The sequence below is a fragment of the Lactuca sativa genome, chromosome 5 (genome assembly GCF_002870075.4).
Source record: "Lactuca sativa cultivar Salinas chromosome 5, Lsat_Salinas_v11, whole genome shotgun sequence".
Classification (NCBI taxonomy): domain Eukaryota; kingdom Viridiplantae; phylum Streptophyta; class Magnoliopsida; order Asterales; family Asteraceae; genus Lactuca; species Lactuca sativa.
The window spans coordinates 370,930,759-370,945,466 of record NC_056627.2 but is presented as its reverse complement, the minus strand read 5'-3'; positions in this window follow the sequence as shown (position 1 = coordinate 370,945,466).

Here is a 14,708-nt window from a genome sequence, read left to right as displayed (position 1 = left end):
CTGATAAACCAGTCTTGTCTCGGAATAGAGACAATCAACAAAGTGCTTAATATGGAATAATAATAAGTATGAGCAATGTAAAGTAATTCAAGCACAAGAAGAATGTAAGAGAGAATGAATGTCTGGATGATTCTTGATTAGAGTGAAAAGGTGAACACTTCTTTATCTTGATATAAAGATGACAACTCCTTAAATAGTCAAGGAGTGACTAAAAAACAAATCAGATAAAGTGCGCATGGACTGAGAGACTTTTGAAGATCAACAAATTGACACATTCGTTGTTGTTGATCTTATCTCTTGTACTATATTTGAAAACAATAAGAACAATACAAAATAGTACTTGCAACAATTAATGCATTACAGACAAAAAAATGTTTCTAAACAACCATAGATCTCAGACAAGTCTTCACTTCGAAACATCTTTACTTCAAACTCAATCTTTAGCTCGGAAGTCTTCATCTCGAATTGCATAAGGATCACTTTTCCATGTTCCAACAATCTCCACCTAAGTGACCTTACCAATCTTTTGACTTGTCACTTGGCTTCATCAAAGACAAACATGTAAGCACTTTGGAGCCAACTTCAAACATTTATGTACCATTAGTGATGGGTTTTGGTCATAAGACATCCTATGTGCTCATACAAACCCTAATGCATGGATCTAGGTTTCTCTATTGTACATGCTTTGAATCCAAGACTATAAACCCTAATTCTAGCATATGGAAATCAATATTAACATATAATTAGGTTTAAGATATTACCTTGATTGTTATGTAGCAATAACAATCCCAATTCCTCCTTGAATTGACTTTGGAAGGCTTAGAGTCACAAGTGTCACTCCTCTAATGGTTCACAAACACCATAAGCAAGAGGATGAAGAGGAGAGAGGTTAGAGGCTGCCCAAAACGTGTTCTAACCCTAGAAAAGAAGTTCCCCCATGTTTTTGAGCCTTAAGGGTTCTATATATAGTGAGGCTATTAGGGTTATCTAGCAAGGAAACCCTAATTTGGTTGCTTAAGCCCTAAGCAACCCATAGACTCCTTTAATCAAGACCATGGACGATTTCCTTATGGGCTTCCCATAAGAATTCGTCCACCTCTTGATTTAAGACAATCCATGGCCCAAATTGCAATTATCTTATAATTACAATTCCATAAGTTTAATTAATCTCTTTTAGTCACAAAACTAATTACCAATTAATTATTGACTAATATTAATTAAACAATATGATTTCTCCTTTAATATATTATTCTCATAATATATTAATAAATCATATTTAATCCTTTCTCTCCATAATTCATCCTATCAAGTTGCTTTGATGAAGGCAACCCAAAAGGACCATGCACCATCGGGTCAAGTACATACCAAAATAGTTATGGACTTAGACACTAATCCAACAGTCTCCCACTTGGATAAGTCTAACAACTATTTTGCGTATGACTTCAGATCCTGATCTGCAATCGTAGCTTTCCAAAGTCGCTGTCAACTCTGATCATATCAGATACGCGTGTCCTTTAGATAAGGGATCATATATTCCTCCATTCTAGATATCGTATGAGATATGATTTCAAATCATTCTCTTTGTACTATATCTCGATTCCCGATTTATGACGACTGACTAATTGAACAAATCAAATTAGCCCTAGCCCGGCCGAGCATTTACGTTTGTCATCACTAAATCATCGAGGGGCCCAAAGATATCGCTTTTATCCTACTTTGGATAAAAGGAACGGATAAACTTTGATACAATGCGTGCTTGCACTTACTCACCGAATCACACACAACAATATGTTTTATAACACCAAGTTACTAGTGTGTTTACATATTATCAATGTGCAACCGATTTGCAAGATACAACTCACACATCTCGGTTTCAAGAATATAAGATGTTATCGTCTCACCAATCACTCGTTATACAATTCATGGAGTGATCCAAGTGAGCGTGGGTTTAATCCAATGCTCAAATCACATTCATAAGCACTCATGAACATTGCAGCAAACATTTGCTTATGTCTAATACTCTTTTAGACAATCCACACACCAATTCACGACAGTCTTCATTCATACTTACTTCCAACATATGAACGACTGTGGCTCGTTCGAATAATTCGATTATTCTTAATAAACTCAATTATTCTGGAAGTCAAAACAAGCAAATGTGAAACACAAGAACAATACTAATCCCATATGGCCTCAAACCTTTGAGTATAAATAAAACACCTTTTATTTATCACCATATCGATTACTCATTATTTGTCGTTTCGGGTAATCAACTTCTTACTTGAATTACTACACTTGTCCCATGCTCTTAGCATGCACACAATGTTTACCTATGGTTCTTACTTTTGTGAAATAGATCAAATTGAACACATTTCCAATCATTCTCATTTCAAAACTCCAAATCCTTTTTCGTAAGTGTGAGAATATCAAATTCTTCTTACTTATAAAATATGCTAGATTCTAACATTCTATGCAATGATCCTTTTGTAATGTCACTGCACCAAAGTCACGAAGACTATTGCCAATGATATTACAAAGCCCTCTATCGGAGATTGTTACAAGACAATTCCATAGATATGATGTCTCTCACTCAAAGTACATTCCTTTGAACATCCTTTTGTATAAAAGTTTCTAATCTAGTCATAGATTTTCAATATTCAATTCCCAATATGGACACGCTTCCATATTTTCCATGTGACAACTCATTCTTAATATAATCTTATCTATTCGTAATGATGTCGATATGGTCCATCCAATACGGAAACATTTCCATATTTTCCAATACTATACTTCCAACTACTCACAAGCGACCAATCATCGTCGAACTTTGGATTGTCCTTCGATAGTTGTTTAATTATTTTAGTCAAAACCGATTCTAGTCCTTTTTCCCTCTAAATGCGCTAGACATTTGGAAAATTTTAGAATGGTCAAACATTAAAGCATTTGCAATCGATCCTATACCCGAAGTGTATGGGACACGACGCATAATGTTTTATTTGCTATGTTCTCAAAATTCGAATTGTGAAGAGGAATGCCGTAATCATAATCGAAATTTTAAGAACACACTATGTACCTTTAACTAAATTTATTAACATTTTTCAACCTAATCCTTTAGATTTGAAATGAAGCATAATATTCTCTCCCTTAATTATAGCAAAACAACTTTACAACCCTTACAACTTTGCAAGGTATATCTCTTGTTTTCTATAATTAATATTGTCAACTTGCAATACGTGCCTTAATAATCATATAATCATAACATTTATGCTCCCACTATCATGATGATTATTATAAAACATAACACTTATGCTCCCACTAGCTTCGACATGTATTCATAAACATGTTAACTTTCAGAAAAACAATGCTTATTGAATTTCTTAAGTTCATGTTTCTAATACTTAGTGCTTTGATAATCTTTTATCAAGGCTTCTTGAACTTATACACCTTTGCCTTCGATAGTTCATATATGTGTCTAAACACTTAAGACTAATTGCCAAACCTCACAATTCAAATTATGGAAAGGGATACCGTAACCATAATCGAATTCGAGAATGCAATTTTACAATCACTATCTTCTTAAAATCTTTCTTAGTGAAAGCATTTCCTCACAATCATTTTCATGAAGGAGGAAATCTTATGACACTTAGATTTAAACGGTGTATGTGTTCCTATCCATGTGAATTTGTCAAAACCAAAGTTTACGACGAATTCAACCTCATATGGATCGAACTTTCTTAATCTTAATTTCTTGCCTTATGGTAGTACAGCTGCCCACCATGTCTTCCAAGTAGTTAAGCAGCTCACCTTTTCTTATCAATGTACTTTCCATTGATCAAGGTCCTTGCCTTTTATGCATTCAAATGAGAACTCATAGGACTCACATGCATAATTAACTCGATTGGATTGGCACAGAAACAAAATAATGTCAACACGATAGGTTGTAAACCTCAACTCGTGTGCTAGTGATGATTGATAAGGTTTATTTGATTTGTTCTTGAAACCTTTCAAGACTATTAGGACTCCCACTGACTCCTTGACATATACAATTCTCTTGTCAATAAGCATTTCTTGACAAACAAATATTCAAGAGTTAGTGTAGCTTTTATCAAAACTCTTCATAAATTGGTCCTAGTTGGTCTTTGTCTTATCCAAGACATCACAACTTTCCACATTTGATGAATGTTATAAACCTTCTTAATACTTTTCACTCATTGTCACAATCTTAACTTTAAGACTTGTTTTCGGAACGAAGTATGATTGACTTCTTGATTTAACCATTTCTTCAATTCTTGATTCCTCTTCTTAGACATACAATTGTACTAAGACTCACTTAGAGGATCAATTGAGATATGGTTCTTAATCATTTAGACCTATCATAAAGCATAAAAGGTACTCTCCCATCTTCTTAGAATGGAGAAACTTTTATCTTTCTGCCTACTTGATTCTTCTTATTCGTTCTGCTATTGATCTAAACCCTTTAATCAATTCAGAATTACACTTAATCTTGTAAGTATAATCATATTTACTAAACATTTAGTAAATCATGACGAATATCATTGTTACTCTTATGGTGGACTTGATCAACACGCAACATTGTGTGCTCGATCTCTTAGCCCTTCACTTGACACTTTGTCAATGAATTTGTCTAATTTCCAAATATGAAATTTCTCATTCATCGTGCAACCAAGTTGCGTGATTCCAAATTTCTGTCCAATTGAAACTTTGGGCGATGAGAAACTCTCCCTATTTGGTAAATTCTCAACTTTCCATAAATAACATAATAAGAACCAAATCCATTATTGCTAATAATAGAAACATTTTAACATCAATTTTTCATACACGCCATTGCAAGGATAAATAAATAAAATTTAAAATCAAAATTTATTTTATTGCGGAAAAATTTGTCCTTACAATGCAATTCATTGAAAAAATTATGCTAATACATCTTTCTTAGCAATCTAACTCTAACTCTAAGTAGTAGCTTAAGAATCTAATCTTCGAGAAATACGATCGAAATCCATTCCTTCATGGTTAGATTCTGCTCACTTCTTCCTTTAAGCTCCCTTTCTTTTCTTCGATTCTACAAAACATCAATTGTAATCTTATCACATTATGTATTAAGAATCTAGAATGAAGCTTAAAAGAGTTAGTCAATGGATTTTACCTATATTAGAGCCATACGTTTCGACTCTCCCATCTCTTAGATCTCTTAGGTAAATGGGGCTGCTTCGTCTCCAATGCCCTTTCTCTTGGCAATAAAAGCAAATTGACTCTTTTGGAGCATGACATGGAACTACTTTAGACATTGCCTTTCTCTTATGATCAAACTTTTCGATCATAGCATGTCTTTCGTTGCCATTGTCTATATCCATAGAGGTCTTGAAGGAAAATTCACCAATCAACTTTGTTTTTCCATTGCGCCAAACCATTGCTGATTCAGCAGCAATAAGCATATAGGTGAGATCTATAAGGGTCACGTCGCGGTTCATCATATAGTACTCTCTTACGAACTCACTATATGAGTTAGGAAGTGACTGAAGAACCCAATCAACAGCCATTTCCTCACAGACAACGGATCCCAACATTCTTAACCTATCAATGTGTGACTTCATCCCTAGGATGTGTGCACACACCGACTTTCCTTCTTTATGTTTACTTGCCAAAAGGGCTTGAGTGATCTTGAACTTTTCAAGCCTTTGAACTTGTGGGTTAGGGAGAATAATTAGAGGAGGAGGAGGAGGAAGTGAAGCATGATCTCTTGTTCCTCGATCGAATCGTGGAATATCATCTTCATGTGGAATGCTTGTTCCACGGGATTTGAGAAGACCATAGTTTGTCAAACTTTGACATCTACAAAACGGGAGAAAACGAATTCAAGTTAGTTGATTTATTGAGTCCTTAATAAATCACCCAAATGAAATACTAAGTCTAGGACCCAACACAATATTCTACAACTCGGGAGAGGGATGCCGTAACCCAAATTGCAGAATATTTGAAGGTAAGTGAATGACGATTCACTAATTTCCACCATGAAAAATGAAAAAGAATTTTAAGTTTTAAATCTATGAAAACTCCTAGATCCTTTGGGATTCATTGAACTTTCAATGGCATGTTTAAATCTCGATATGCCCCTCTTGTTTGTGACTGGGATGCCGAGGATCACAAAGCGGGTGTGAATAACCATGCAAACTTACATGGTGCCCTCACATGTTACAGTCATCTATTCGATGTGCCGGTAAACCACACACGCTCCACCGAACTATGACAAACATTGAGTCACCCTTTGCTACCTTTGCTTAGAACCATTTAGTGTGCTGGTAAACCACACACGCTCCACTAACGTCTTTGCAAGGGCACAAAGTGTAATTTTCATTGAATTGCATCAATTCACTTTTGCCTAAGTAACTAAGATTGGGAATTTGTAAAAAATTTAGTTACTTTTGTACTTTATTATACTTATAATGAAAGGTTTTGTCCTATCCTACCCGTTCGGCTAACGACCCTCCACTAGTCAAGAGTGCGGTGGGTAAGAGTGGATACCCATTCAATCGCCATTTTATAGTCAATTTCCTTAAACACCCCTTATAGACTAGCTTCGTGAATGAGGCCTACTAACGGTAAGACTGACTTTTACTCATACATATATATAATGTTAGACTTTTAATGTTATATATAGTATAGGGTGTATTTTATACTTTTAAAATATTAGGTGGTCAAATTTAACAATTATACCTTTAATTCAATTAAATTGTAAACCAAAACTTTTATGGATTTATTCAACCTCTTTTAATTATATACCTTAATTAATTAATAAAACCATAAGGGTGTGATTTGAACTTTTTCAAAACAATACTAGAGTTTTAGAATTTAACATTCCTAATTAAACTTTTAATCAACTTTTAAATTCCAAAACTTGAGGGCAAGTTTTGAAACATTTCAACACATTAGGGTTTAGAATTTAAATATACATCAAGATTAAACTATTAATCAAAATTTAAATTCCAAAACTTGAGGGCAGGTTTTGAAACCTTTTTCAAAACATAAGGGTTTCAACTATTTAAATTTCAAAACTTTTGGGTTCAAATTTAAACTATAAAACCTAAATGGCAAAATATGAAATTTTTCATAACAACAAGGATCAAATAACAAATAAATTAAATTAACATTTAATCACATAATTATCCATATTTGATTTGTTTAATGATTTCTTGCAAAACAATTTATCAATTTAGTCAAAATAATTAATCAATTATCTTATAAGGAAACAATTATCTTATTAATTGATAAATATCTTCAATTAGATCAAAATTATAGTCAAATATATCATATAATCGGATTAATATTGATCTAACATGATAAGGTAACTATCCCAATGCAAAAACAGCAAGAAAACCCGAGAAACCCTCCATCTGACGAGTTGACTCGTCGAGTCAAGCCTGGACTCGTCGAGTCAGCATGGACTCGGCGAGTTCAGCTATGGACTCGGCGAGTCCAGCCTCCAGAAACCCAAAAAACGAATTTTTCAGATATAAAATGCATCAATACAATTGAAACCAGTCTAGGCTCTGATACCACTGATGGGTTTTGGTCATAAGACATCCTATGTGCTCATACAAACCCTAATGCATGGATCTAGGTTTCTCTATTGTACATGCTTTGAATCCAAGACTATAAACCCTAATTCTAGCATATGGAAATCAATATTAACATATAATTAGGTTTAAGATATTACCTTGATTGTTATGTAGCAATAACAATCCCAATTCCTCCTTGAATTGACTTTGGAAGGCTTAGAGTCACAAGTGTCACTCCTCTAATGGTTCACAAACACCATAAGCAAGAGGATGAAGAGGAGAGAGGTTAGAGGCTGCCCAAAACGTGTTCTAACCCTAGAAAAGAAGTTCCCCCACGTTTTTGAGCCTTAAGGGTTCTATATATAGTGAGGCTATTAGGGTTATCTAGCAAGGAAACCCTAATTTGGTTGCTTAAGCCCTAAGCAACCCATAGACTCCTTTAATCAAGACCATGGACGATTTCCTTATGGGCTTCCCATAAGAATTCGTCCACCTCTTGATTTAAGACAATCCATGGCCCAAATTGCAATTATCTTATAATTACAATTCCATAAGTTTAATTAATCTCTTTTAGTCACAAAACTAATTACCAATTAATTATTGACTAATATTAATTAAACAATATGATTTCTCCTTTAATATATTATTCTCATAATATATTAATAAATCATATTTAATCCTTTCTCTCCATAATTCATCCTATCAAGTTGCTTTGATGAAGGCAACCCAAAAGGACCATGCACCATCGGGTCAAGTACATACCAAAATAGTTATGGACTTAGACACTAATCCAACAATTAGAGATGCTCAATAAATTTCTTCTTGATGTGTTCAGAAGAATTATTCTTGGAAGCATTTAAGGTGAACTTTTGAAAATTCTTGGTTGGAACAAGATGTTTGTCAAGAACTCGGAATATTCTTTTGGATTTGTCTTTTTCTTGAGGTAGAAAAAACCAAGTCTACAAGAAGATGTGACAAATGAAGGCCCCTATGAGCAATTCTATTGTTTCAAAAAGATTTGCACAATTATCGTGTTTAAGACTTGCAATTAAAGATGTTCGGGGTGAGAATAAAGAGACAACAAAAATGCATGAGAATGAACCTAAACTAAATGTTATGCCATAAAAAAAAATTGAAAAAAAAACAAACTAAAATATTTTTTGGTTTTAGATAAAAATGAGAGAAAGAAAAAAAATGTGCATGCAAAACTTAAGCTAAATGCAATGCTGAATTGAAAACTCTATAGATAATAAACTTTTTTTTTTCCGGAATTTTCGATTGAATATGAGCTAAAATGCAAACTAAAAATGTGACTATATATACAACCTAAAAAAATACATGAGAACAAAAACAAAAATAAAAGAAAGACATAAAAAAATAAACATATAGAAACCTTAGCATAGAAAAAAAAAATCGATCAAAATGACCAATCCCTGGCAACGGCGCCAAAAATTTGGTGGTTGTCGGGGACCACCAAATAAAAAAAAAAACTAAATACGACGACATACAACATGAATTATAGTAGCGGTAATAGGGATCGAATCCACAGAGATTGATTCGAATCAAATCTATGCATTTAGTTTCTACGAAATAAAAATATAAAATTATATGGGGGGTTTTCAAAATGTTAAATGCGATAAAAACTATTTTACAAAAATAACAAAAATGGAAAATACAAAATCTATAAAATAAAACGTTCCAATATCGGGATAAATCGCAAGTTCAACTATTTGACTAATCATCATAATTTTGTGGTGCAATGGGTTTAATGAATACTAATTTGACTATAGCAATCTAAGAAGCTTGAGATCACCTAGACTTTTCTTAGTTAATATAATGGTTAGAGAAGCTCATAACACATTTTCTTAGTTAAAGTCACAATTTTCATGAAGCATGTAATTAATGAAAATTAACTAGCATTAAGATTTAAAAGTCACCAAATCCAAGAAGAGTCAAAATGTTTCACTACCATATTGGAGAAAATATTTTCATGATTGTGTGAAAGATAAGCAATCACAAGAACCATTTGTCACTTGTTAATTTGATGATCTATTACGTAATCAAGAAATTAACCAACTAATTAAACATTCACATATCTAAACTCATGATTAAAGACATATGAACATAAATAGATGTATTACTAGAAAATATTTCATAACATGCCATCAAAACCACACAAAATTATTCCTAATCAATTAATTGTTACATTGATTCACCCAATATTGAAAATAAAAACTAACTAGACAAAATAATAATAACAATAAAAATGATAAAAATTATACCAATACCGATTATGAAACGAAGATAACAAAGCTTTTTGAAATCGTCACTTCTTGTTGCTCCAAAAACTCAATCCATAATCCAAGTATTAATACAAAAATTAACCTAACCTAATCTAATTAAAAAGATAAATAACTCATTAACAATTATGATTGTGAAATCATAAATGCAATGTTCCAAAAATATAGAAAGAAAAATAAAGAGATAACACAAAAGAAAGAATCAGTCTCCCTCTTGCGCCGCATCTCGCCACTCAACTGCCGGCGAATTGTAAAATGTGATGCTTCTGTTTCTTTTTTTGCTCCTTGCTGCCATGAGATGCCATACTCCAACACCAAAATATAAAATGGGCTTCACTTAATTGTTTAATTGTAATAGGCTGCTGGAAAATACACTTGGGCTGTTGAATTTAAGAAACAGGCTGCAATATCAAGTCTGCATGTATTGGGCTGCCAAAACTAAATATGGCAGCAATCTGCCTTGTTGCTCATTAGACCAAGAACTCGACCAAAATATGTACGAACCAGCTCATTTTTTTTGAGATTGAAGATCGACGAGTTGGTAAGATGCTCGTAAAATTTCAGCTCAATTGGACATCGTTTGCCTCTCCGTTTGATTGCTTGAAGAAAGCCGCACAGAGCTGTCGAAATCCGAAAAACTAATTTACATCGCTTTGTTTTTCTTTTCGCTCCTGGATTTTGCTACGAGATTTCAATCATGGTTGCAAGGCATTCAATGTGGCTTTAAAAAGGCTCCAAAATACCATCCTGCTCGTACAAATCTACACAAAAATTGCTTAAACCAATAAAAATATTCAAAAGAATAAATCTAACGATTTAATGCAAAAAGAATATTAAAAATGTAAAAAGTAAAAGAAAACGATTGCTAAAATATATACAAATAATCAAGTTATCACTATTCGTATCTTCATTGCTTATGCTTCCTACATGAACTTCACGGTTTACCAAATGGATGTCAAGACAACCTTCTTGTATGGTAAGGTGAAGGAAGAAATCTATGTTGATCAGCCCCCTAGGTTCGTTAACTCGAAGTTTCCTAATCATGTCTACAAGTTCGACAAGGCACTGTATGGGTTGCATCAAGCTCCTCGAGCGTGGTATGCAACTCTCACAAAGCACTTGCTCGAGCATGGATACTCTCGTGGCACTATCGATCAAACGTTGTTCATCAAGCATGTTGGTAATGATCAGATTCTAGTTCAGATCTACGTTGACGACATTATCTTCGGGTCTACCAGTCCACGGCTATGCAAAGAGTTTGAAGGCGTTATGAAAAATCGGTTTGAGATGAGTTCGTTGGGAGAGATGACCATGTTTCTAGGGCTTTAGGTCAAACAAAATTCAAACGGAATCCTGCTCCATCAAGCTAAGTATGTGGAGGATATTCTTGAGAAGTTCGGTTTTCAAGACCCAAAACCTGCATCGACGTCTATGGCCGAAAGACCCCTGCTGACTCCAGATACTGATGGCGAATCCGTAGATCAGACACACTACAGATCGATAATCGGAGCGCTGATGTATCTTACTACAAGCCGTCCATACATAACGTTTGCAGTTTGTCAATGCGCACGTTATCAGGCTAATCCTAAATTTTCACATCTTATTGATGTCAAAAGAATTTTCCGGTATATCAAAGGCAGCCCAAAATTGGGTCTTTGGTATCCAAAAAATTCCGAATTTGATTTATATGTTTTTGCTGACAGTAATTATGGAGGTTGTGAGCTTGACAGGAAATCAACATCAGGAGGGTGTCAATTCCTTGGAGATAGGTTGGTGTCATGACAGTGCAAGAAACAGCATATTGTCTCAACCTCAACAGCAGAAGCGGAATATGTTGCTGCCTCTGCTTGTTGCTCTCAAGTTATTTGGATCCAACATCAGCTGTTGGATTACGGTTTGAATTATCTAGAAACTCTCATTTACTGTGATAATGAAGCTGTGATTCAAATTGCTAAAATCTTGTCCAACATTCCAAAACCAAGCACATTGATATCAAAATCCATTTTATTAGAGATTGTTATGAATGTTCACTCATCCGGCTGGAACAGGTTCCCACTACTAATAATGTGGCGGATTTGTTCACCAAGCCCTTTAACAAAGCTCGATTCGATGTGCTTGTGGGATTTTTGAAAATGATTCGTTTTGAGGATTAATCTTTTATTTTTTTTATTTTTTATTTTTCATTTTATTTTTATATTTTATTTTTACATTTATTTTACTTTCTTTTAGGATTAGATTGTTTTAAATTTTCGTATTTTAGTGATTTCATTCACACCCATGCACAAATTTAGGGGGAGAAATAAACAAAAACCAAACAAAAAAATTGAAAATTTTCAAAAATCCAAAAACATTAAAAAATCAGAAAATCAAAAATATGTTGCTAATAGTTTTGTTAGTAGTTATTATTGGGAAGTGATATTATCAAGTGATAACAGGCAATCTGAATCGGTGTAACGTACCAAAATTAAATTGGCTACGCTCTGTGTTCAATGCGTTGGTAGGCACGAAAGATTCCAAATGGACTTAACTAGGAAGATTTGAACTTAAGAAATTCAAGGACTTGATAAATCTTGAACTAGTTAGATCCGTTTAGCCTGATAATACGACGCTCGGATAGGTTGAGCAGGGAGATATACATGGGAATCTACTATGTCACATTAAAAGAACTCGTATCTAGAACTGTGGATTAACTTTTCCTTGATGTGTGGATTCTATCCTTAATTCCGGTATTGATAGGGTGACCGGGGAATTCCGATAAATTAGGTCTGTACAATGTTATTTTCTTTCTTTCTGTCTGTTAGTCATATGTTGCCTCCTCTGCGTGATCGAGAGATCCGACCTGGATTGTAACATATGCAACTCTATCTCTCTGCATCTTCTCTCTATGCAATTCTTTCTATCTGTTAGCCATATACTGTCTCCTTTGCATGACTTACAATCCGACCTGGTACACGGTATATGCATCATTCTTTTTCTCAATCCCTCTAAAAACTTCAGTTAGTCATATGTTTCATCCTCTGTGTGATTGGAAGAGATCCGACCTGGGTGTATAGCATATGCATTCTAAATCTATCTTCTCTCTCAATAATTGTCTGCCCACCCGATGTAAGGAGTATTCTGAAATTCCTTGATTACTGGAGCATACTAAGAAGTGGGAAACATGTTCTAGTACAATTAAAATTGAACACTTACTAATTGTCTGTAGATCTCGCTGCTCAATTTAGGTGGACAATAATATCCCTGGTCGTCGTCAGCTAAATGGTCCCTAGAAATTTTATCTAAGAATATAGAATCAAAAATGTCTTGTCCTTATTAGCTTGTCCAAATCTTATCATAATTTTTTGTGTTTAAGTGGATCACAATATCAGCGATCGACCAGACATAGACATGAAGGTAAAGGTACCGACAAGTAGACTAAGGCTGTCTAACAACTTTGATTCCTGCGTCACAAAATTATATTTAGTGTTTGTTAAATTAAGTTTAGTTTACTTTATTTTATTTTTTATTTTTATTTTATTTTTATTTTTATTTTTATTTTATTGTCTTTTGTAATTGTCAAGATTTAAAATTTTATTTTTTATTTATTTTATTTTATTTTTATTTTATTCTAATTTTTATTTTTATTTTTGTTTATGTTAATTTTAATTTTAATTTTAATTTTAATTTCAATTTTAATTTTAATTTTAATTTGTAAAAATCCTCAAAAGATTATGTTTTTATAAAAATTTGGAATTTGGACTGTGCCTTGTACTGTGTGGAAGACAAGTAAAATTGTCAAGGGTATTTAAAGGAGTTTACAGCTAGAAACCCCTTCACTTCTCATTCTTTCCTCTTTCTGGCCGCAAACTCTCTCCATCCTCTCTCCTCTCAAAAAAAATTCCTCTCATTTTGCGAAATCGTTCAATCCATCTCAAAGGTACATCAAAATCGACCGTGGGAATGTATTCTATTCATCAAATCGATGGATTTTTGGGCCAAAATTGAACAAAAAGGGATTTGTCGGCGTTTACGGTCAAAGCTTACAGCTGTAAACTCCGTTTGCGGCCATGAGTTTACGGCCGTAAACCCAAAATTGACTGTAAACTCCTTTTGGTCAAAATTATTTGTGGGCCCAAATTAAATTGATTAAATAAGAGAACCATGAAACTTTAACTGCTTTAATATATTTGTTTTCTCACTTGGGTCGTTTTAGTGCAGATCAAATGGCTAACTTGAGATTCGCAGACATACACAACTTGGCCATCGTACTAGCAGATCCCCCAGTTTCACATGGAGAATTCAGGTCAATGATCAAGGGGCTGAGAGAATGTTGCCTAGCTTCTACCATCACTATGAATACTGTGGTCTATCAGAACATCATAATGGAATTTTGGAAGACTGTTAAGATGAAGAGAGATGACAATGGAGCAGTCACTGTTGATGCAATGGTTAAAGGATGCAAAATTGTGATCACTGAGCAATTCATCAGAGAAACATTGCTAATTAATGATCAAACAAATTTTCCTACTGAGATCAGGATTGAAGATGCCCAGAAGATTCTCAAGAAGATGGGGTATGAAGGCGACTCTCCTCTTACTGTGAAGAAGCTTCTGCCACCGTATTGGAGATTCTTAGCTTATGTATTTGTGAGCTGCATCTCTGGGAGAAGGTCTGGGGCTGACGATATTTCATTAAGGAACACTGGAGCTTTCACTTCACTTGTTGCAAGAATAAAATTCAACTTCTCAAGATTTATCCTGGACGAGTTCGTGGTGAACATCAACGCTATAACCCAGGATACTTTCTTGATGTATCCTAGGTTCATTCAATTATTCATCAACAGACAATTTCCTGA